Source organism: Acanthopagrus latus, chromosome 8 (genome assembly GCF_904848185.1).
Source record: "Acanthopagrus latus isolate v.2019 chromosome 8, fAcaLat1.1, whole genome shotgun sequence".
NCBI lineage: Eukaryota > Metazoa > Chordata > Actinopteri > Spariformes > Sparidae > Acanthopagrus > Acanthopagrus latus.
In genome coordinates, this window is record NC_051046.1 from 22,426,899 (window position 1) to 22,448,549 (window position 21,651).

The window sequence follows — 21,651 nt, forward strand, 5'->3', positions numbered from 1 at the left end:
GGGTTAAAAAGTACAATATCTGCCTCCAATTTGCAGACAGGTGGAAGTATAAAGTAGGAGAAAATGCAAATACTCAAGTAAAGTAAATGTACGTACAGAAAGTAGAGTGAGTACATTTACTCAGTTACATTCCATCCCTGCTGTATACAGCGGGTCGACTGATTACCTGCCTGTTTGATTATTGTGTCCAATAATTAAGTTAAAAGCAAAATAAATAAATAAAAATAAAAATGCGCTACTTTGACTCAGATGTAACATGTAATCTGCAAAGTAACTAGTAACCAAAGTTCTTATTGAGTCAATTGTGCAATATTTGGGTGTAAATGTGGTTGAGTGGAAGTTTTAAGAAAAGGAAAACGGAAATTATCATGTGAAGTGCTTCAAAATGTAACTTAAGCTTGGTAGCTGAGCACATACACTGAGTAACATACCATAAATGTGGACCTCACCTCTGATAAACACCATGTGACAACACTTTATTGTTGCTTTTCAGCATTACAACATTTTTGATTAGCAATCTAAAAAGCAAAGCAGTCATTGTGTGCAAAGAGACAGTTGTAGAGAAAGCACCTAAAGCTAACATTTACAGGAATCCATGCTTGTGGGGTTTCAATAGCAGAGAAAGACACAATAGTGGTATCAGATCATTGTGATACTGAGAATGACAGTAACAAGGTCAATAATAGATTCGCTGCTGACCTTTACCTCACTGAAAGCTACTTCTATTTCCCATTATCAGGGATTTATACACCTGCAGCAAGTCTGAGAGCAGATCGCTGGAGCCGTGAACTGGACTAACCAGACTGTGAAACAAATGTCAACATCAGCACAGCTGTCAGCAGGCTAATCCCAGCTACACCGAGTTTAATTTCTAAAGTAAGATCACAGAGGGTGTAATGAGCAAACATTTCCACTACTCCCTCAGCAACAACCCTGACAGAAGAGGCAGGCAGAAGAAAGCTTTTCAGGCTCCTGCGCGAGACAGACAAGCCAGCGAGACTGGTTTCAATCAAAACAAAAGTACAAGCCCAGCAGTGCTGTGATCTATTGTTAACAGAGCTAGTGGCATCTGGGGACAGCAGGGGTACCCACTAAGACAATCTATACTGTCTTCTGGAGGCCAAACATCTAATTGATTATTTCCTCTGTGATTTTTCATGTTTATGTGTTACGTTTCACACATTTTCTTAAGATATACACATCCAGCCAAGGGCCATTTGACATATCTCGTGTCAGTCCATACACGGCTTGTGAGGCTCAGTGTGTCTTGAGATCCAGCGAGTTGAATCACATAAATAAGGCCAGCAGCCCACACATGAATTCATAGATCACGTGAGCCCAGTGAGAAAAAAACAAAACAAAACAGTAATTGATCTTACCTGAGATCACCTCCCAAGGCCAGTCCTCACCACATTCCACTGACAGGATCCCATTGCTAGAAGACATAAGACACAGTGAAGTGTGAAGACAGCCAGAGTGATGAGGGTGACATTTAAAACATCACACTGAAGTTTTACCGCCTGACAGGCTGTGGCTCACTGCTTTGATCAGTAAGTTGTCATAAGTTTGATACAACGTTGATAACAAATTGGAAATTCCTGTTTCTGAGTCAAACAAGAACAGATTCTGACGTACTGTGATTATCATGAAAAGAAATCTTCGATGAGTCGTACTTTCCAGTGTCCTGTCAAATAGTGTATTGTTGAAGATTAAGTGCATGTGACAGTTCAAGCACTGAGCTGTACAAAAAATGAAAGAAAGGGTATACAGGATCAAACGCAGGCAGTTTCTGCAAACTACTAATACATATCATATCGATATTGCAACAACATGTGTCATATTATGTTCACGTTATGGGTTTTTGACCTGACTGTCACGTGTGGAGATGGAGGGGACGGTGGTGGAGTAACAGGTGAGGGAGGATGGCAAGCCACCGTCCGCAGTTAAAGACTGCATGACAACATCTGTAAATGTGAAACTACTGGATAGTTTTGATAAGGGACCACAGCATTTCTACATCTCTAAACAAGATATTTTTAGAGAGACCTCAGAACAATTAGCAGCTGTGTATGCGGCGACAAAAACAGATATCTGGACATCTCCTAACCCCTATCCTAACCCTAACCAAGTAGTTTTCATACCCAAACCCTAACCCTAACCAGAGCACAAGCACAGAGCTGTAACGATATAAAATAGAAAATTGAACCTAAAGAACTGTAAAGTCACAGCGTAAAAAAATGTTAAGTTTCAACACAGACAGTCCCGCATAGTTTTTTTTTTTCTTGAGAACAGAAGCTGAGTTAAAACATTACTCTGCTAATTCTTTTCTCCACTAACATACACTTGAGAGCTCCTCACTCAACACCACGACTTAGACGAGAAGAGCGGATTATTCGACAAAACTCTCCTTCCTATCAGATGTAATCTCCTGCTTTCCCCACAGAGATCATCTTATGTGAGCAACGCAGCGAAGCCTGAGGGCCTTTCACCACCCCGGGTCAGGGAGCTACCTTCACTTCCGAAAGGTAATGCCCCACCCGTTTCTTCTGAACTTCATTGAACGGTGAGACAAGCTTCAATTCACCTAGAGGGAATGCAAGGAGTGGGAGAGGAGTGATAGATTGGCGACGCAGGTGAGGCGGGGAAGCCACGAAAGCCAGTGAAATGTGAAATTGTCAAAACACATATTTTCTTTTTTTTGTTTTACCCCTACAAATGGAGTGAATACGGGGGGGGGGGGGATTCAAAGCAGCTGGAAAGTGGAAAGGATCGAATTAAACCCTAAATCTTCAGAAATCAGGAAAAGGGATCAAGTGAATGACAAGCAACACATCCAGGACTTAAGATCCTGCATGAATGGCTTTTTAAACGTCTTCCATTATCCAGCCTTGTCTTTGAAACCCGAGCTCCTGGCAGAGCACATCAGCTATCTGCTTCCTGATAAACAAATGTTAAGACAACTTCACTGGGAAATTTAATTCAGTAGAACCCAACTTGACTCTGAGCTCTCTGTGCTGTAACTTTACCCAAGCTAGTCTGATGGCGTCTGATAATATTTATTACGGTTGATGAATGACAAATCACTCAGCTCTTGCAGGGGAGCTGCAACCAACTTCCCCTTTCTCTTTGAAACTCTGTCATCATATTTGTGTATTTCCCGACCCTTTCTCTCCCGAGTTAGCTCCGCGCATGAGTGTGCTGACCGGCTTTAAGGTCTGCGTCATGTCCTGAAATGACAGGAGCTGCTGGGCCGAGCCACACTGAGTGCAGCCAAATGCTTCAGTGGAAGAGGAATCTCCCAATCTGAACAAAGCTCAGCTCGTTAGGGCTTCAAACGGTCTTCACTGGACATCCTCGGCTCAGAAGAGGAAGAGAAGCAGCTGCATTTTATTGGAGTAGCACAAAGGTGTGTGCATGCATCTGTTCGGGTGGGTGTGTACGCGTGTTACGCAACGTTAACGCTTCATCCAGGTGGGTGACAACAAAGAGACAAGGGTGCAGGTAGAATCCCAAACCTATTCTGGCTCTCCTAATCTCTCCATTCTGACGCACACTTTGATTTGTGAGTCAGTGAAAAGCCTGAGCAAACAGCCTGTCCCATCGCCACCCAAGGAAAGACTGCAAGTAACTTTCAGTCAACTCTTTGGTCTCCCCAGCGTTTGTTCAAGGAGGTTCACCTATCTTTTCAACACCGGGTAACCTGGAAAATAATCAGTTGATTGGCAGACTTCAGTGTCCTCCCCAGTCCTCTTTGTGGAGTGTTTTATCTGAGGCCTGTTAAGAAATCTGTTTGTCCCTCGCTAGCATGACCGGACAGATGTTCCTTCACAGAGATCAGGACATACTCCAACGTATCAATGCATTAAAACACACAGTCACACAATGCCGACAGAGATGCTTCAGTTCATCAAACATAGAGGCGAGATAAAGACTAAATAATAGATGACCAAAAGTAAAGGCAGCAGAGACAATGAGCGAAAGGAAGAGCTGCAGGCACTTTGCAGGACAAAACCACGGATTCCTGTTCTGTTTTTGCAGACTAGTATCATTTGTTGTGTGAGAGAAAGAGACTGTCTTTTCTTTTTACCTCCCACTCAAACTAAGGTTCTGGCTCTGATGAAGCATCAAGCTCAGTGTGGGGACTGAAAAAGAAAGAAGGAAAAAAAAAGAATCAATTTCTTATATCTGCCAACACCCAGCTTGTCGCACAACCCCACCCAAAACCAGTGAACCTCGCAGTACAAAATTTGTAACTGGAGGGGTAATGTTGATATTCAGCTTCAGCCATAAAAAGGAACCCTGGCAGTGTTTTTAACAGGGTTCTCATATAATTTAATGTAACAGAGACTGAGGTGACACAGCGAGCAACAAGAAAAACATTACATTACACGGTAGTGTTGTGCCCATACTGAATTTTTAAAACTCTGATACAATATCAAGTCAACACCATTTTCAGTGCCCAAGAGAGAGGGTGAAACACCATAGACCATATTCCCACGGAGGCCATTTTCTCTGTAATCTCGGTCAGGTTGGGAAGCTTAAATTCCATAGTGCTGTCTTCCGGGTACAGAATTTAACAAATCATTACAAAGTCAACACTTTGGAGAGACATTTGGCCATATTTCAACATATACCAACATATTTGATGAACCATTCGCTAATGTTAGCGATGAAGTGGTCGAAAGCTGATGCTAGCTAATGGTTCACCATTAGCTGGATTGGTGTTTTACTTCCTTATCATACTGTGTATCACTATGAAACAGTAATAGCCAGTGCTAAAGTTAGCTAACTGAGGCTAAGGGGTTGTGAAATGTGTGGATTTACCTTGAAATATGGCCAGAGGGTTTTCACTTTCTGATGTCTTTGCTGTTGCTGAACAATTAGCAAGCAGTGAAATGAGTTCAACGTCCCTTAATGTATAAAACAACCTGGACTACAGCAGTAGGACAGCTGAGCTGCCGACCCATGAGCGTGACGTCAGAGGAAAATGGCCTCCATGTGAAGATGGTCTACACAGGGCATAAAACTGTGGGTTTTTATTAAAAGATGAATATAAGAAGAATATAACATGACAGCGAGATACAACTTTTTTGGGGGGCTATAGTAGCAGGGAACAGCAAAATGACATAAGCACATTAAATTAAACATGTTACATTTGTGCTTATTGTTTATGCAGGTGTAAATTTATTCAACACAAAAACCAAAAGTCAACTTCAGCTCAAAATGGACCAACACTGTACTGGAACTGGTCAATATCAGTGACACACCGTGATACACATGAAGACAGAGAGGGAAGAGTGCGGTGAAAACGTGATGGAGTTCAAGAACATGGAGCCAACAGTGATAACAGTAATAAATCAGATGTGCTGCGACCCCACACCGTGTCCAGCAGTGTCTGTGCGTCCCACCCCAATCCCTCACACGCCCCGCTTAAGACGTGAAACCTGTGTCGACAGCTCAACCTGCTAACCTTGTGACCCCTCTACCCCTCCCCCCCCCCGGAGTGGAACACCACTGGAAAGAGGAAGTGACACCGCCACGGAGGGGAAAGGTCGACTCAGACGATGCATTTCAAATGCGAGGGAGCAAGATGGATGGTGGCGGCTGCAGTTGGAAGCAGCATGTTTTTACTAGTCAAAGAATCCCGAATAGCTTATTTTCACCATGTATGACAAATTTGTCTCATTCGGTTCAGTTGCTCCCTGAGGCTGGGGGCAATTATCGGCCTGAACGCTTGTCTTCGGTTTGGCTCCTGCTCTCACCTCCAAAGCCTCAAAAAAGACTATTTATGTTTTGTTTTAGTGTGTTTTAAACCCACCTCTCCGGTCTGCCCACTACAGTTGCCAATGATTTTGGCAACAGGCACAAACGGGAGTAAACAAAACAGTAGAGGATGCCAAGCCAAAGACGGTTACCCATAGAAAACACGGAAGCCTCATTCTTTCATTGTTTTATTTCTGTTTAAGTGTCTCTTATGGAAACAGCCCTTTAGAATATTCCATTTTATGTGAGCCCAAGAAGTTGAGGGGTAAATCTTGCCTTAATTATTCCTACTCATGTCAAACTTCTTTGGTAGTAGGAGCTGCTACGGATCCACACACAGGATACAGAACTAGACAATGTGGTGCCTAACTGCTTGTAACATTGATCTCAAACGATGAACAGCAAGACCACATTTCTTCTGTTCCTCTCCCTCTCAGCCTGGAGTCTAAGATTATATTTCTCGCAGCACTAAACCTAGATCAGGAACTTCAAAACGCGTTTTTCGGCTTTAAGCTGCATCACTTCAGCCGACTCCGATACGGTCGACTAATATTTTCCTGATCGTAGTCGTGGATGTTCTGACTTTGGCCATCGTTCAGACGGATGTTACACCATGCCATTCAGATTCCTTCTACATCAAAAACAATTATATGATGCTCACTACACCACAGACTGTCTTGAGGAACAGGCTCAAGAAGGCGCTTATGCATCCAGAGGTGACGCAGAGAAGTCCTCCTGAAGTAGCTCTGCTTGTTTTCTGTGCTCCCTGCAATGGGCTCCTACAACCAGCAGCATTAAAGGGAAAAGAAAGGGGTGTAATTGAAGCTGTCATCGCACTACCACCCTCCTGCTTTTGGCTTTTAATCTTTCATTAAGGTTTTTATGGTTCCGTTCAGTCACAGAGGAGAGGTAGAAGGCTTGGCAAAAATGTCATGGTTCGAACTGGAAATGTCAGCACTGACTTGAGGTGTGAGATGGGACCTGAACGTAGCCCTTCAATGTCAAAGTCGATCACAGCTGTATGTTCCCTCCACTTCTCCTAACTCCGTATCCTGAGTGTTAACCCTGTGTCTATGCAAGAGGTGTTTTTCATCCATGTCAAGCGCATGTGTTGGAGCAGATATGCGTCTATTTTAAACGATCCACAGACTACCTCAGCCGTGTAACTGATCGCATTTCACTTGCACTATATGCTTGTAAGCACAACAACTTCTTATGCTTCAAGCCTATTTTATTCAGTTCTACATGCTTAATTACAGTGAATTTGTGTTGGGTTCTGAGCTGTTGCTGCACTGTTAACACACACTTACTTCACAGCCTTTAGTGTGGACAGTACAGCTGAGCTGCAGATAAAATCTGTTTTCATGATCACATCAAAAAACCAAAATACAGGTTAATGACAGCAGCTGCACTGTGACATCGTCAGATTTAAAAGGAGTGATAAGAGGGTTTAAAGAAACAAAATGCCGCCATGCTTTAGTAGAGGTCAAAATTGCATCTATTAGCACATTGGAGCACAGCCAGAGCGTTATACAAAACATTCAGCAGCCAAATAACCACCATACGTTGGCAGCAAATGTTTCAGCAAACAGCTCATACTTTCAAGTTTGTAGGTGTCATACATGAGATCCACATTTTTGTGGATACTTGTCACATCACATGTTTATGATCCGACTTTCTTACTGTGAGGTAGACTGGAGGGTGGCGGAGTTAAAGGCAAGAAGGCTGCCAAGCCAGTGACCAGAGTTTGTGACTGTGTCCAACTTTTGCAACACTGGATATTTTTAAGGAGACTTCAGGGCATTTTCCAGCCATAGCAGGTAATTTAGACAAAAATATGATGTGTTCCTAACCCTAGCCAAGGTGTCTTTGTGTTGCACAGTGTTGTCACAACATAAAGATAGATTGGCCACACATAACTTACATTGCCAACATTTATTCAGGTGATAGGGTTGTTATCAGTGTTAAACTGCCAAAGCATGTATTTTATGAACACATGTATGTTGGATCAGACAGATAATATGAGACAGGCTTGTGATGTAAAATGTTGATATTGATGTTGATTTGGGACAATCTTGCTGTGACACTTGTGTCTCTATTTTACTCTGCACAGTTTGCTCTTGATCCAAAATTTAACAAAAATCATAGTGGTAGTGACATCACTTGATTTGAAAGCACCTCCCCTGAACAATTTGCTGAGATCTAATAAAATGAAAGTGTAGTTAATTAAACTTGAGGAATGCTTTGAAAAAACAAAAAACAAAACCACATTCTTTTCTGATCAGAGGTTATTATTCAGTCTCAAAAAAATATCATTAATGCCCAAAAGCATGCCTCATATCTCAGTCCCTCGCTCTCTAACACACTGAATAACCAGAAGCTGAGTCTGGGGGCCACATTCTTGCCCTCTCCACACTCAACTGCCAACACAGCACGTGGCTTTGTGCTGGCTTCGCCGATGGCTCCTTTTAGGAGTTCTTAATGGGTCACACGCACAATACACTTTGTGTTACCGAGCATTAAACCTCCACTGACGGGATTGACGGTGTCACTAGGGTTCAGGTGAAGGAGAAGGAGAAAGACATATGGGGCAGGAGGCCTACTGAACACACTCATATGGCTCCTACAAGAGTCCGTCCGTCCCTGACCTGCAGTCTCAAAGGAAATGATAGTGAAAGTGTCAGAAGAGGACTTTGAAAGGTCAGAATCTCCTAAATGAAATGAAAGGGGCATTGTATGCTCTGCTGGCAATATTGCTCCATGAAGTACGCACGCACATACATACAGATGTACTGTACATGCATAAACACGTGCACTCGCACACACAATACAGACACACAGATATTAGTGCATTCAGACAAACTTACAAGTGCGCACATGTATGCATAGAGCCCCACATATACACATGTACCCCCGAACACAGGCACGCACACACATGGATATGTCCAACAGTGGTGAACAGCTGCATGAGTCGGTCTGGAGCGAGACCAGCCACCTCTTGGCCACAAAGGGCTGCTTGTGCCCCCGGCTCGCTAGGAACATAAAACACAAGAGATAAGACCAGACACTGTTTGCCAGGACCAGCGGACCTCCCCAAACAGGAACTGCAAGTGCAAGTGTTTGACACACACACATACACCCACGCACACACACAGAGCGGGATGCAGGAAAGCGGACACATGTACACGTTCGCATGTGCGGAGAACGTTGTTAACTGACATGCGAAGAGGTCAAACTGGTTGATTTGTCAGAGCCCACCTCTGCCGAGCTACTTGCCCCAAATTCCCAAGCTCATCTGACCACTTAACAGCTCGACAGTAAGTCGATCCGCCCTTAACAGCACATAAAGTGAGGTTTCCCTCTGCAGCAGGTGAACTGAGACTTTAATTGCTGGTAGGAAACTCGCTGCTGCTCCTCTATACTTGTGAAGCATGTTTGAAATATTTTAGATTGCTGATAAAGTCGTTGATCACTGAGGGAGATTAAGTTTCATTTCTTGAGAAATGATTCATTATCACCACTGCCTCATTTGGGTCCAGTATCTGTCATTTTTTGTGTTGTTTGTTAAAGTAACATCATTCAACGTTTTTTATACTTAAAACAACAGATTCAGAACCATGTTGACTGGACCGTGGCTTGTCATAGGGTGAATGGCGTCTCTGTCTCAGCCACTCCGCCCCCCCCGTCACTTTCTGCACTACGTGACTTCAGTGAGAGGGTGGTATCACAGCGTTACATATATTTGCACTATCTACACATACCATTGTCATGACATAATGAGTCCTGTTACATTACATTACATCTAACAATTTGTTACAGACCTGGGATGTATTTATGACAGAGGTGTTGCACTCAGAAACTGTGGGGGGCGCCAAATCGCACAAAACACCAATTTCTACATAATGCTGCTTAAAACATGTGCTCTGTGAAAAGTGCCTTTTCAGAAACTTACTTGTGCAAAAACACAAGTTTTGCGATTGCAACCAAACAAGAATTGAGTTTTTCTTCTTCTTTTGGACAGTGGTGCCGCAAAGCCTTTTGCTTCTTTTGATCAATTCCCTGCATTACATTTTTTCCTTTGTGATTACACGTCATATGCAGACACACGTCGTTCTAAAGAAGTTTAAAAGTGACACTATCACTTTCGTGTAAAGCAGATAGAACACATTTTTTCCTCACCCAAATGAAAAGCTTAATTCACAAGCAACGGAGCGCATCATCGCTCAACTCCACACACCTATTTCTTCAGTCACTATAACCTCACTTGGCTGGTATGTAGCTGGTACCAGTAGCTCTTGGTGGCTAATGATATCTGTTTTAAGCAACCTCTAGATAATATTTGTTGTGTAACTGACATTACTGGACACCGACGGAATCAATTTGCTGACTTTCTGACCCCTCTATACTTGTGCTTCTCCTGCGCTATGATTTAGCACATATTAGCACGTCCTTACTGCGCATGTGGCTGCTGTTGTTGAAAGGTTTCATGAGCTCACGTTAAAGCTTCTGTAAAATGCAGTGACAGCCATCTATTTGAAGGTATTTCCACACTGGTTTCCTTGTGGCCCATAGAGGTGACGCCTTAGAGGAACAAAACTGCCCCTAGACGTTCTGTGAAAGGAGTCCGATCTATTGTGATCTGAGGAGCGCGGCTAATGCGGGGCCAAAGAAACCCGCTTCTTCAACAATGAAGCTGTGCCCTATTCTGTTCTATGTGGCTCCATTTCTGCTGAGTCATGATTTGTGCAGTCACCACTCGCTGGCCCACACAGACACAGGGCCACACACACCATGACACAGTGGAGTCTGTGTGGCTCAGATCAAGGTCCACTCGCAAAGGGGAGGAGGGAAAAAAACCCCGAAACGTGACTGATGTCTTTGTCCTTATCGTTGCCCTTCTTCTTCCTCTCTCTCTCCGTCTGTCTATCCATCACCAGCTCCATCTCTCTCTCTCTCTCACTCTCCCTCTGTCACCTCCCCATCTCTGTCCATCTGTCACTATCACCACTTCCATCTATTGCCCACGTATCTGCCTGCTGTCTATCGCACTGCCGTCCCTTCCCTCCTCATTTCACGCAAAACAGGCTTGTTTCATATGAAATCACACAGTATCAATTCATAATCTCTTGGGAGTTCCCTCCAAGTCTTTCGGACAAACCTGATGAACTTTTGGTGTTTTAAATATTTGTGTCTGTTGCATCAACAGGGTGTGCATCTTTGTAAAGCCAGATGTGTGAGGAATATATCGATGGAGAGATATGGAGGCCAGACGCATGGATGTGGCTGCGTCACCCGGCAGTTTATTTTAATAATTTCCACTTCATTCATCAGCTGTCCATACTGACCAGTGGGCCACGCAGCTGTAGCTCATTCATAACCTCCACCGGCCACCACAGACACACACGTGCGCGCACACACACACACAAACAGATACGCTCCCTGGACTTAAATCTGCACCATGCAAAAGAGAAGAGTCAAATGTGCGCGTCCGTCAAAAACAAAACAGCGCGCTCAAACACACTCTTGGGTGAAATGATAGTTTGTATGGTTTGAATGAGGCTTGAGGGGATTTTACAGAACTGCAGTATGTATACAGAAGGTGGAAGCTTAGACATCTGTGTACGCAAATAAGAGTGAGAGGGTACTTTGGTGTCTGAAACACCTGGGACTCGGTCCCTTTTGGGAACACGCTCAGTGTTTAATCCACAGAATCAGCCTATCAAGAAGGTTCTCACTGGTGTAAAAGGCAGGGAGATATGAATGGACACACATGTACGCATACACAGTCATGCGTATACTTACATATGACTGTTGTTCTTTAAACAACAATCTCCAGTTCAGTTCAGGTTAAAAGATATGAGACACTATGAGATGTGACCAAAGTTTAGATTACAACCAAGCCTGCATTCTGAATGATTCAGCCGTGGGACATGCAGAATATTCAAAAGAGACATCCATCCATATAGGGTTATTTCCACACGCAGTGAAAATCTATCGCATTGAGTGAGACTGAGAGTGTCACAATGATGAATGGTCCAGAGGTTTGTTCATAGTGTAGCTCGACTTTCAAATTCCACTCATTCATGATCGCAAAGGGAAGTTCGGACAGAGCTAACTCAGAAAGGGGAAGTTCAGAGAGACAAGGCAAATGGCCATCAGCTGTTGCTATAAAGCAACACAAATGTACAAAATAGCAACACTTAAAGTGATAGTTCTTTTTTGAAGTAGGGTCATATAAAATACACATCTATAGTCGGCCTGTTCCCTACCATATTAGCGCAACTGGGCCTCGCACTGTATTTCGCTGCTAGCAGATCCCCTGTTGCGTAGTCACACTAATGCGTAGTGATATGGAGTTTCTACAGTTGAAAAATGTAGTGCCAAAAGAAAGGGCAGTCTGACGGCGATGTAAAGCAGTGTGGATTTTTTCTATACAACGCACACTTGAACTGATACAGATTTTTTTTAGGTGGGCCTTGTTTTAATTTGGTTAAAATTCACTTTGCATCTGGACTCCGCTCACTGCAGTACAAAGCTGAGCGTCTGAGCTGGAGCGGCTCTCTGCTTCTCCAAACTGAGGCTGCGCTGATCAGTGATTACTGTAGAGAACAGATCGAGTATAGATATGTATTTTATATGACTCCACTTCAAAAAATACAAACTATCCCTTCTCTCAGCTGTGCTCCTGCACTCAATACTATATATGTACAGGTAATCGGAACTGAAAAGGTTCATGTTAGCGTTCTTATTTCTCTGTCATGCCAAGTATTTGGCCTGACAAAAGGGAAAATAAACAGGGCTTTTCCCCTCATCAACCACATTTTCTTCCCAATAAGTAGTGGAGTAAAGGAAGAGCTAACTAAGTCTTGATTCCTTTTCCATGTATTTTGATTTCTTTTCTAATCTAACTAAACAATGATTTGGATGGCTCACAGTGATAAAAGTGAGCAGAAAACAATGGAACACCTTCTAATACATCAACTTTTTATCTTTCCCCTACATGCAAAACAACAACAAACTCTGCTTAATCAGGACTGATGGCACCTGAAAGATTGGCTCACTCTGCTGTGGCCTCTTTTGGTGTCAAGGCTACTTAAAGATGTCATGCTCGCAGATATGTGATTTTAGCATAAATTAAAAAGATTAAACGCAGCCTTGAACTGTGGTCACTGGCTTGACAGCCCTCTCATCTGTAACTCTCCTGGATACTTTTAAGGGGACCTACGGACCACCGGATTTCTGAAGTCAGAATATCTCCAGCCGTATTTGTGGCAACCAAAACAGGTATTTTATCTCAGAACGTGATCTTTTTTTAACCAGTGCCCAGGTCTTTTTGTGCCTAAACCTAGTCAGAACCTAAGGAAACATAAAGTTGTACTTTTAGAGCTGTTGTGTTCTGATACTATTGCTATCACAACGTCAACCAAACATTTTGCCGCACCCACAGTAGTGTGTATACTCAAAAAATCAGATGTTAAGCAGAGAGCTAACACTAGAGCATGCCAACACAAGGTCACAGACACAGACTGATGAGGTATGACATCTCTATTTATTGTTACTTTAATATAAGAAATTTGCTTTAACGATCAAATGACTCACTATGGAACACTTTGTGAAGAAGTATACCATTGAATGAAAAAAACAAAAACGAAAGAAGTTTTCCGTTTGTGATATTCGAACAGTCATCAACTCTCTGGCAGAAAGCAGCAGCATTCTCGAAGTGTTTCACTGATTACAGCTAATTCCTACGTCACCTCCCCGTGCCTCAAAACATTCCAGCGCCGTTTTCTATTTTGGATTGAGGCATTTGCCTGTTTTTCTCCTCATTTAGCCACTTGAAAAAGGTCCTGTGATTTAGCTCCTTGTGAGGAACTCTCCTTCACTCCCAGAGGGACCTGACTAAACTTTAACTGTTGTCGGGCAAAATAAGTCCACATGACATGAGGGGGACTGATTCCCATGTGATTGGTTGATAATTGCCATGTTTGGAATGATGGAAAGATTCTTTGAAATCTGTCGCCACTGTTCATGGGCAATTTAGCGTACATGAAAGGGGAGAGGCGGTATCACTGATTAACAGAAGCCAATATGTTAGAAGACTAACTCTACCTCTGGTGAACCCTGATCCAGGAACAATATATCAACTAACTATCTAGAGGTAGGTCATTTACTCTTTGCAAATACACACACACCTTAGTGGGAGATTCAGCTTTCCACAGAAGAGATATAAAGTGAATGTATTTACGAGTTAACACCCTGAACACTGATAAGATTTAAAAAAATGTTTCCATTTCATTGCTTTCAATTTAGTCACAGTTTGACTTGTCTTAACTGCTGTTGCGGTGACTCATAATCAACAGGGTGGGCCAGGAGACATACAGTGAATATGCTGCAAAGTTAACTGCCTGTTAAAATGTGTCAAACTGAGCCAGGCTGAAATAATGACACGCTGATAGCCTGCAAACAGGATGTTTCTTCGGGTTTGCCAGAGAAGGATGTGAAACAAAAGGTGAAGTGTGAGGTGTGGTGAGTGGCAGTCTGTAGGTTTGGAACAGAGACCTCTCGTTTTGACTCAGCATGTTGGTACACCTCTTTTCTGCTGCATCATGAGTTGAACCACTATCTGCTATAAGACTATTTCACAGTTCTGAATTGACACAATGGGAGTGACGATAACATTTTTTTATCCGAGAGTAGAATTCATACTCCACAACAAATAGTAGGCAGCATAGCACCTGCTGCTAACTGTGCTCTATACAGCTACACATGACTGTTGCTGCCGTTAACTTGTTGGCTCACATGGCCCTGCAGCTTGCAAGAATACAATATTAGAATTATGGAGTGCAGTTTAAGACATATGTAAGAAACAACCATCTGGCAGTTCATACTCCGAAGAAATAGGGGTGCATCATATCCCCACAGTAACTGCTAACTGTAGCTGCCATTAGCTAATTAGCTCAGTTAGCTGTGCAGCTAGTGGTCCGGACTGGGAGCTTAGAGGCACTGGGGAGTGTTGGTCGTGTTTGCACTGCTCAGTTCAGGAGAGCTTTAATAGGAGCTAGTGGAATTGCATGCAAACTGCAGTGTATGTGTCTGCAACACAATACATGTAGACATTGCACCTTTAAATATGTACACATCTCTGCCAACTATCTCTGAAGTATGTCTGTCCGTCATCTTACCCTGCGTATACACTCTGCCAGTTTATAAGTTACAGCCATCTTAAACTAATGCAATCTAATACAATGGTCTTGCTATAAACCCCACCTACTTGAAGGTTATAATGATCTGTTAGGTTTAGAAAGCTGTTCATTCATCTAATGTAGTTTGTGTGTATTGTGTGTGCACTGTATTGCATTTATATTATTATGTCTACCCTAATTATATTAGTGAGTACTGGCTATAAAACCGAAGCACCTATAAACTTCAGGAGGGTGGTGTATTAGACTGTATGTGTCTTAGTTTTGTGTGTAAATTCACTGCATGTCCTGTTGCCTCTCCAGCTCTCAGCAGCAGCAGCAGCACCAGCTACTGACTTTCCTCTGTGCCTTGCAGCAGCTGCAGTAAGAAAGTGTGACTAGCGCCCTCTATGAGTGGCACATACTAAATGTTTCTGCAGGAACAGAAACCAGCAGAGCAGGGCAGGCAGCTGGACAGGGACAAGTGCAGCGCGGCCACCGGTGGCACTCATGCTAGAGACAGTGGTGCAGCCCCCAGGAAACAGCTGCTCTGCTATCAGTCACACTTACAGCACAGACATGGGATGGAGTGAGTTGGGTTCGTTGGGACCATTCTTTGTACGGCTCAAGAGTGTGTTTCACATTATCAAATGTTGATGACGAGAAAAATTCGTTGAGATATAAGCGCGTGCAAAATGTGAGCTCGGTGATTTGTGAGCCAAGTTCATGCCTGCATTTCATCTGAACCAAAGCTTATGTCACACACAGATCACATGGGCCACACTGGCGTTTTTTCGCGAGCACTTTGAGCTTTAGTGTGTGTGTGTGTGTGTGTGTGTGTGTGTGTGTGTGTGTGTGTGTGTGTGTGTGTGTAAGCCAGCTGTTAACCACAGATCAACCAGCCAACAAAACAACAATACATAACGCGCAGTCCAGGATGTGTACATTCAGACCATTGGTTGATAGGGTTTGGACTAAGCTGATGTGTTTAAGTGTGAAAAATACCTAATTGAAAACAGGAAAACAAAGCCAGGGGAAGTCTTTGACATAACAGCATCTTCTATACGTTTTGTATGTAATCGTGGGAAAATGCCTCTGTCCGTCCATAAAGCTGGTGAACTACAAATGTGGCTTCTTTTCGTCTTTCTGTTCTCTGACTTTAAATTACTGTACATACTTTCATGTCCTGGTTACTGTCAGGTCGCACCTTGTGTTTTCACTTTCTAGGCATTTAAGAGCAAAACCCCATTCTCCCTCACCTTTACAGTTTAAATAAAAGGACTTCATCTTCTGTTTACAGAGCCGGACTACAGCTTTCAATCTTATTTTTGCCTTGTTAAATACTCCCGCTATGATGTTGATGACACTTTGGGGGGCTAAAACATGACAAAGTAGGTGGGGAAATTTGCGACATGATTTATTCTGTATGAAATTACTCAAAATGAAACCTGATTTTCATTCATTTGAAATTGTTTATGCATGACGGACCAGAACATGTGTGAAGGGAATTTATGAGATTAAATTCACATGCATGTGTGAAAAAAAACCTATCCTAAGCCTCCATTAAAGGGGCAATATGTAGCTTTAAAGAAGAATTCTAATATTCACAATTTTAATGAGGTAATAACACAAAACTGCCATTTTTTCCCCCCATAACTGAAGAAACAAGCTGTTCTTAGAATAAAATAAGGTCCTCAGAACATTTTGAAGTTGTGTCATCCTTTGAGGGCAGTATGTTTATTCAGTTTATTTAGTCATGGAACGAGTGTTTATTTATGTAGTTTGTTAAGGCATAAAAAAATCAGTCAAAGGGGAACTTACTCCTCTGATCAAAATTTATTCCCTAACATAAAGAAAAATGCACCTTTAAAAAAACAAAAACAAAACATAATTAGGTCCTTCAAAACGCAAGACTGGCGCTTAAGAGTTAGGCTCAGAGTTGATATGGGCCACGCCGTCCTAATCTTATCAGCTGGGGTGGAGAGTAGAGACGAGAGGAGGCACGGCTGGTGTTATTTCCGTTGGCACTCTTTCACATCAGTGTTTGCAGCGGCATGACCACTCCAGATCAACCGTGGCAAGGAAAGGTTGGTCACTTATCAGTGTGAAAAAAGCTCTTAAAACATGAACGTGACAACATCAAAATGGAAAATAACAGAGCAAAATGAAAAATTCCCCTCTGCTGCGTTTCAGACGTGAATCTATCTGCTAACAGGCACTGGTAGGCAACGCTTTCTGTCACGCAAAACACACTGGTTGAGAAATAAGTCATCAATGCTGCTTTTTTATTTGTGATAACAGTACCTCGTGAGTAACAGAATCAGTCAAATGTTCCAGTCCCCTGCGAGCGAGCTATATGACACTTTTTCAAAAGCAACAACAGCTACTCGTCAATTAGCTCGTATTTTATATACAACACGCCTGTTCCTGGTGTTTCTTTACTCGAGAGTTCTTGGGAATGTGGGGTCCTGCCACGGCCACGGTTAATATCACCGGCGCAGGTGAGGAGAAGGATGAAGCACAGCGGGGTTCCATATCGTATGTCTTTAATGTCTGTCTGTCAGACATTCCTGCTTCCCAAAGCCCAGCGTTCCCATACATCTTCATGTGCACTGTCTGCCGTCAACTTACAAAGCGCACAATACCAGATTTCTTTCCCCTTTCTCTCTCTCTCTCTCTTTTTTTTTCTAATTCCATACATGCACATAAACGCCTCCATGGAATTATTCACCATAATGCTGTTTAGTCACATTTTACCTCTGCTTTACCTTCACCTGAACTTGCAGCTTCAGTGATTTGTATCAATTGTTCTGAGTGTTCAACTGGACCACTCTTTCATTAAGCCGCCACCTCCCGCCTGCCTTTCCTCTCCTAAGCCTCTGTTCACCCCGACATGGCCTCATGAAGGCCCACACCTCACTTCTGGGCTTCCTGGCTACTGATTGCGGCGTCTGACTCACAAAAGGCAAAACACAAGCTGCCGGTGTCTGTACCAGGTACCATCTGGGTCTGGTTACCAAGCGGTGGAGAGGCAGTGGAGGAGGAGGAGGGGGCAGAGGATGATGGCAGGGCAAAATGTGTTCCCCTCTGAAATTAACCAAGGGGGCCATGAGAACCGACAAAAGAACATTCACATCAATGACTACAATGTGAAGCACACTCACAAGCAATGTTTGGGAGATCTTAATGTGTTCTGTTTGTGGTCTGAAGTTTGAAAACTGGCAAAGGGTCTGAGAAAAGATTATTTCAAAGATTATGTTGTTGTCATCACATTAACTTACTTGAGCATGTTTTGTTTCTATGTGACTCCACCCTTGGGTTATCAACCTGTTCAAAACCAGTTGGATGATCAGTTGCAAATGTATTTGCATGTCCTGGCATAGTTTGGAATTCGATGAATCATACCAGAAAGCAGTTCCCAACTTTTGACCCGTTAAAACAAAGCCTTGTCCACTTACAACACCTCTCACAAGTTGCACGTGGAAACATGTGGAGGCCAGTTTTAATTAAAGGCATACTATGCAGGATTTAAAGGTTGCAGCTTGGAACCACAACATTCAAAGATAATTGTTGAGTATTAAATACAAAAGCTTTGAGTTGGCGAGCCATCAACCTACAGCCCTCGTAGCTGACCGCCTGGGAATGTGACTCAGCAATCAACTATCTTTCCACAGAATTGCCGAAGCTCAAGAACATAACAAACACAGCAAAATATAAGAAAATAAAAAGAAAATACAAGATGAGGGCAGAGTCTCAAATAAACAAATAAAGAAAATAATTATGTGACTTTTGCTGGGTTCTGTACCCAACATGTTCCTATACATCTGGAGAATTTGATTTGCTTCATGCATTAAAAAGATATGTTAACGACGCATTTGTATTTCTGCACTTCTGCGACTTTAAATATTGCACTGGGCCACATTGTGATTTTAATACTGTTTCGATCAACTGTGCAGGGCTAAGGTATGAACTATGTTTTCATTCCTTTTTTTTAAAAGAAAAAATCCTGCATAGCATAACTTTAAATTCTTTTCAGGGCTCTCACAGTGTCAAATTATTTACTATGCATGCACAAAATCTTCACAACCTTGTGACCTTCATCCCCATGTTAAACCACTGCCATTAAGTACCTTTGAGACACACCAAACTAACTAGTTTTTGTGTCTATGCCCGATTCTTCTGAAGATTGCTTCAAGGAGACACTCATTCTCTCACAGACTTTTGAGACTTCTTAATATCCCCCGAGATGTATGTACAGTCATAAAAAGCCTAGACTCTGAAGTCACTTAAAAAAAACTACATATTTCAAAGTCACACAAGCATAAATCTAACACAAAACAGAGATCAAATTGAAAACAGAGTGCATACATACTTGTCAGCCTCACTGTCTCAAAATGCATGAATACACTCATGTGTTGCCACATCTCTGTTTCTTTATCTTTCATTTTGGTAACACTTTACAATAACCATCAGTAATAATTGATTATATATTATATTGGTTATACTTTTCTAATAACTTAAACTCTAGTTATCTGGTCATGCTATACAGTGTTTAAACAAATGTCTCCAGCATGTGTCTTGATATTTCTGAACTGATACACACATTTCCTAAACGTTTTGCATCAAACAGTAACGTTAGTCAGAATATGGTTGAATGCTAACATTAGCTGTTATCTAATAGAAGCTAGTCTGTTATCAAAACTGTGGTTTTAGCTTGGAATATGGTCCAGCGTCCCTCTGGGTTCAACTATCTGTTGAGACAGTAATCAATCAAGAAGCAATGAAATGACAACAATTTATCAGATCGCCCACGTCTGTATGACATGCAACACAGAACACAGCAGCGCAACATTTGATCTTCCCACCCTGAGTGTGACGTCAGAGGAAAATGGCCACCATGTCAATATGGTCTCCAGTAATTTCACTGTGACGAATAAGAAACATGCTTTATGACCTATTTATGGAGCAATAAGAGGTTTACATAAAGGTTCATAAACACCATTTGCAACCTTTGAAGATAATGTTTATAGATGAACTGTATAATATTTATTAACCACTTATCAACTACAATAAACCTCAGCTGCACCTTTACAATGAACATTTGCTTTGCAAACTTATGAAGCATTCCATTGTTAATATTAATACAACTATTCATGTTTAATTAAAGTTTAATACATTTAAAACCAACTATTTATCAGTGGTGGTAATTATAAACAAATATATTGTTGTTTACCTCATCTAATCAATATATACTCTCTTCATTAGGTGCACTTATATTATTCAGTGCAGTAAGAACAGGCAGGGGAAAAAAAAGTATACAAGTCTGTAAATGTACTCATACTTAAGTTTGCATTACACCATGTAATCTACTTAGTTACTTTTAAATTCATAATCGAGTACATAGTACAGTTTGAATTAATATCTAAACCTTTCATTGCTTTTTGTAGCCAATAAGGCTATCTGATCCCAACAAACACCTGACATAACCACAAAAGAAACACAAAGTTGTGCAGCAGGCGCAGGTTTGGAGAGGAGACCACGACCACTTAGCAGAAGAGAGCAGGAGATGGGAGTAAGTAAGTAAGAGAAACAGAGACAGAAAAACCTCTTTGAACCTGTTTGAATCCCTGCTATTGATAATGCATTAAAAATCAAATGTTAAAAAGTAACTCATTTTCTGTGTAGTGTCTGAGAGGAAAACTTTTTGCTTCATTACATACATAAATGTGCATAAGTATTATTTTAATATTTGTAATAGTTACCTGTAATTAAGTAATATATCAGTGATGTACCTGCACTTGTATTTGAGTACAGGGTTAGGGTTAGCTTTCCCACAACTATAAGTTATATTACTGAGCCCAAAGTGAACTCATATATGACTGGCATTATAGAATCTTAGCCACATGACAAAGCTATCTTTGCAAGTCATCATTTCAAATAAACCAAATGATTAAATAATAGACTTAATATACTGTGATTTTCTGAGAGTGGTTGCTCTTTCTTGTACAACCAACAGTTTGTCAGTATGTGTATGTGTGGAAAGAGAGGAAAAGAGAGCTGAACTGTCACAGAAACAGACTGACAGCAGCAGTGCTGCTGGTGGTGCTTTCCTCCGCCTGCACACTGTCCACTGTCCTGTCTGTGTGTGTCCACTGCACCACCTTTATCTCCCAGTCATGCTGCTGGGTGACATTACTGTATGAAGGATGTCCTGGACGGAGCTGATAACACGTTCCTCATCACTGAGGTAATTTCCTCTACCCACAATGCATCTGGGCCAGCTGCTTAACTAGTTTATGGGTTAGCAGTGGGGTCAACCTGCAAACCTTCACTGCTGAAACGATATACTGAACGGCATCTCAAAATGTTATACCTGTGTGACAACAAGTGGTTAATGTCTTTTTTCCCCGGTTTCTTTTTTCAGTTGAGCCTGCAACATATACACTGTACACTGTAGCAGACATTTGGTATCCATACATTTTGGCCTTTTTAATAAGGGAGCAGGAGTAAAAATAATACAGGATTTATTAAATAACAGGCTATTTTTATGTGGAAACAACCCATGTGTGTTTTTTTTTTATTTGTCTTTGCACATGTCCAGAGGGGATCTTTAAGTTACAGTTTGACAACATTAATCAAACAAATAATCTGCATAAATAATTTAACCAAAATTTAACCAAAATTTAACCAAAATTTAACAAATGGAGCA

At 41.9% G+C, this 21,651-nt stretch overlaps 1 long non-coding RNA gene across 2 annotated transcripts in view; it reads right to left on the bottom strand.

The window, feature by feature from the left end:
* The window catches only part of LOC119023888, a 109,389-nt gene that overhangs the window by 11,055 nt on the left and 76,683 nt on the right, over positions 1-21,651 (bottom strand). For both annotated transcript variants that reach the window (XR_005076361.1, XR_005076360.1), the window contains exon 3: positions 1,380-1,435. This is a non-coding gene — a long non-coding RNA (uncharacterized LOC119023888). The remainder of the gene's footprint in view (positions 1-1,379; positions 1,436-21,651) is intronic.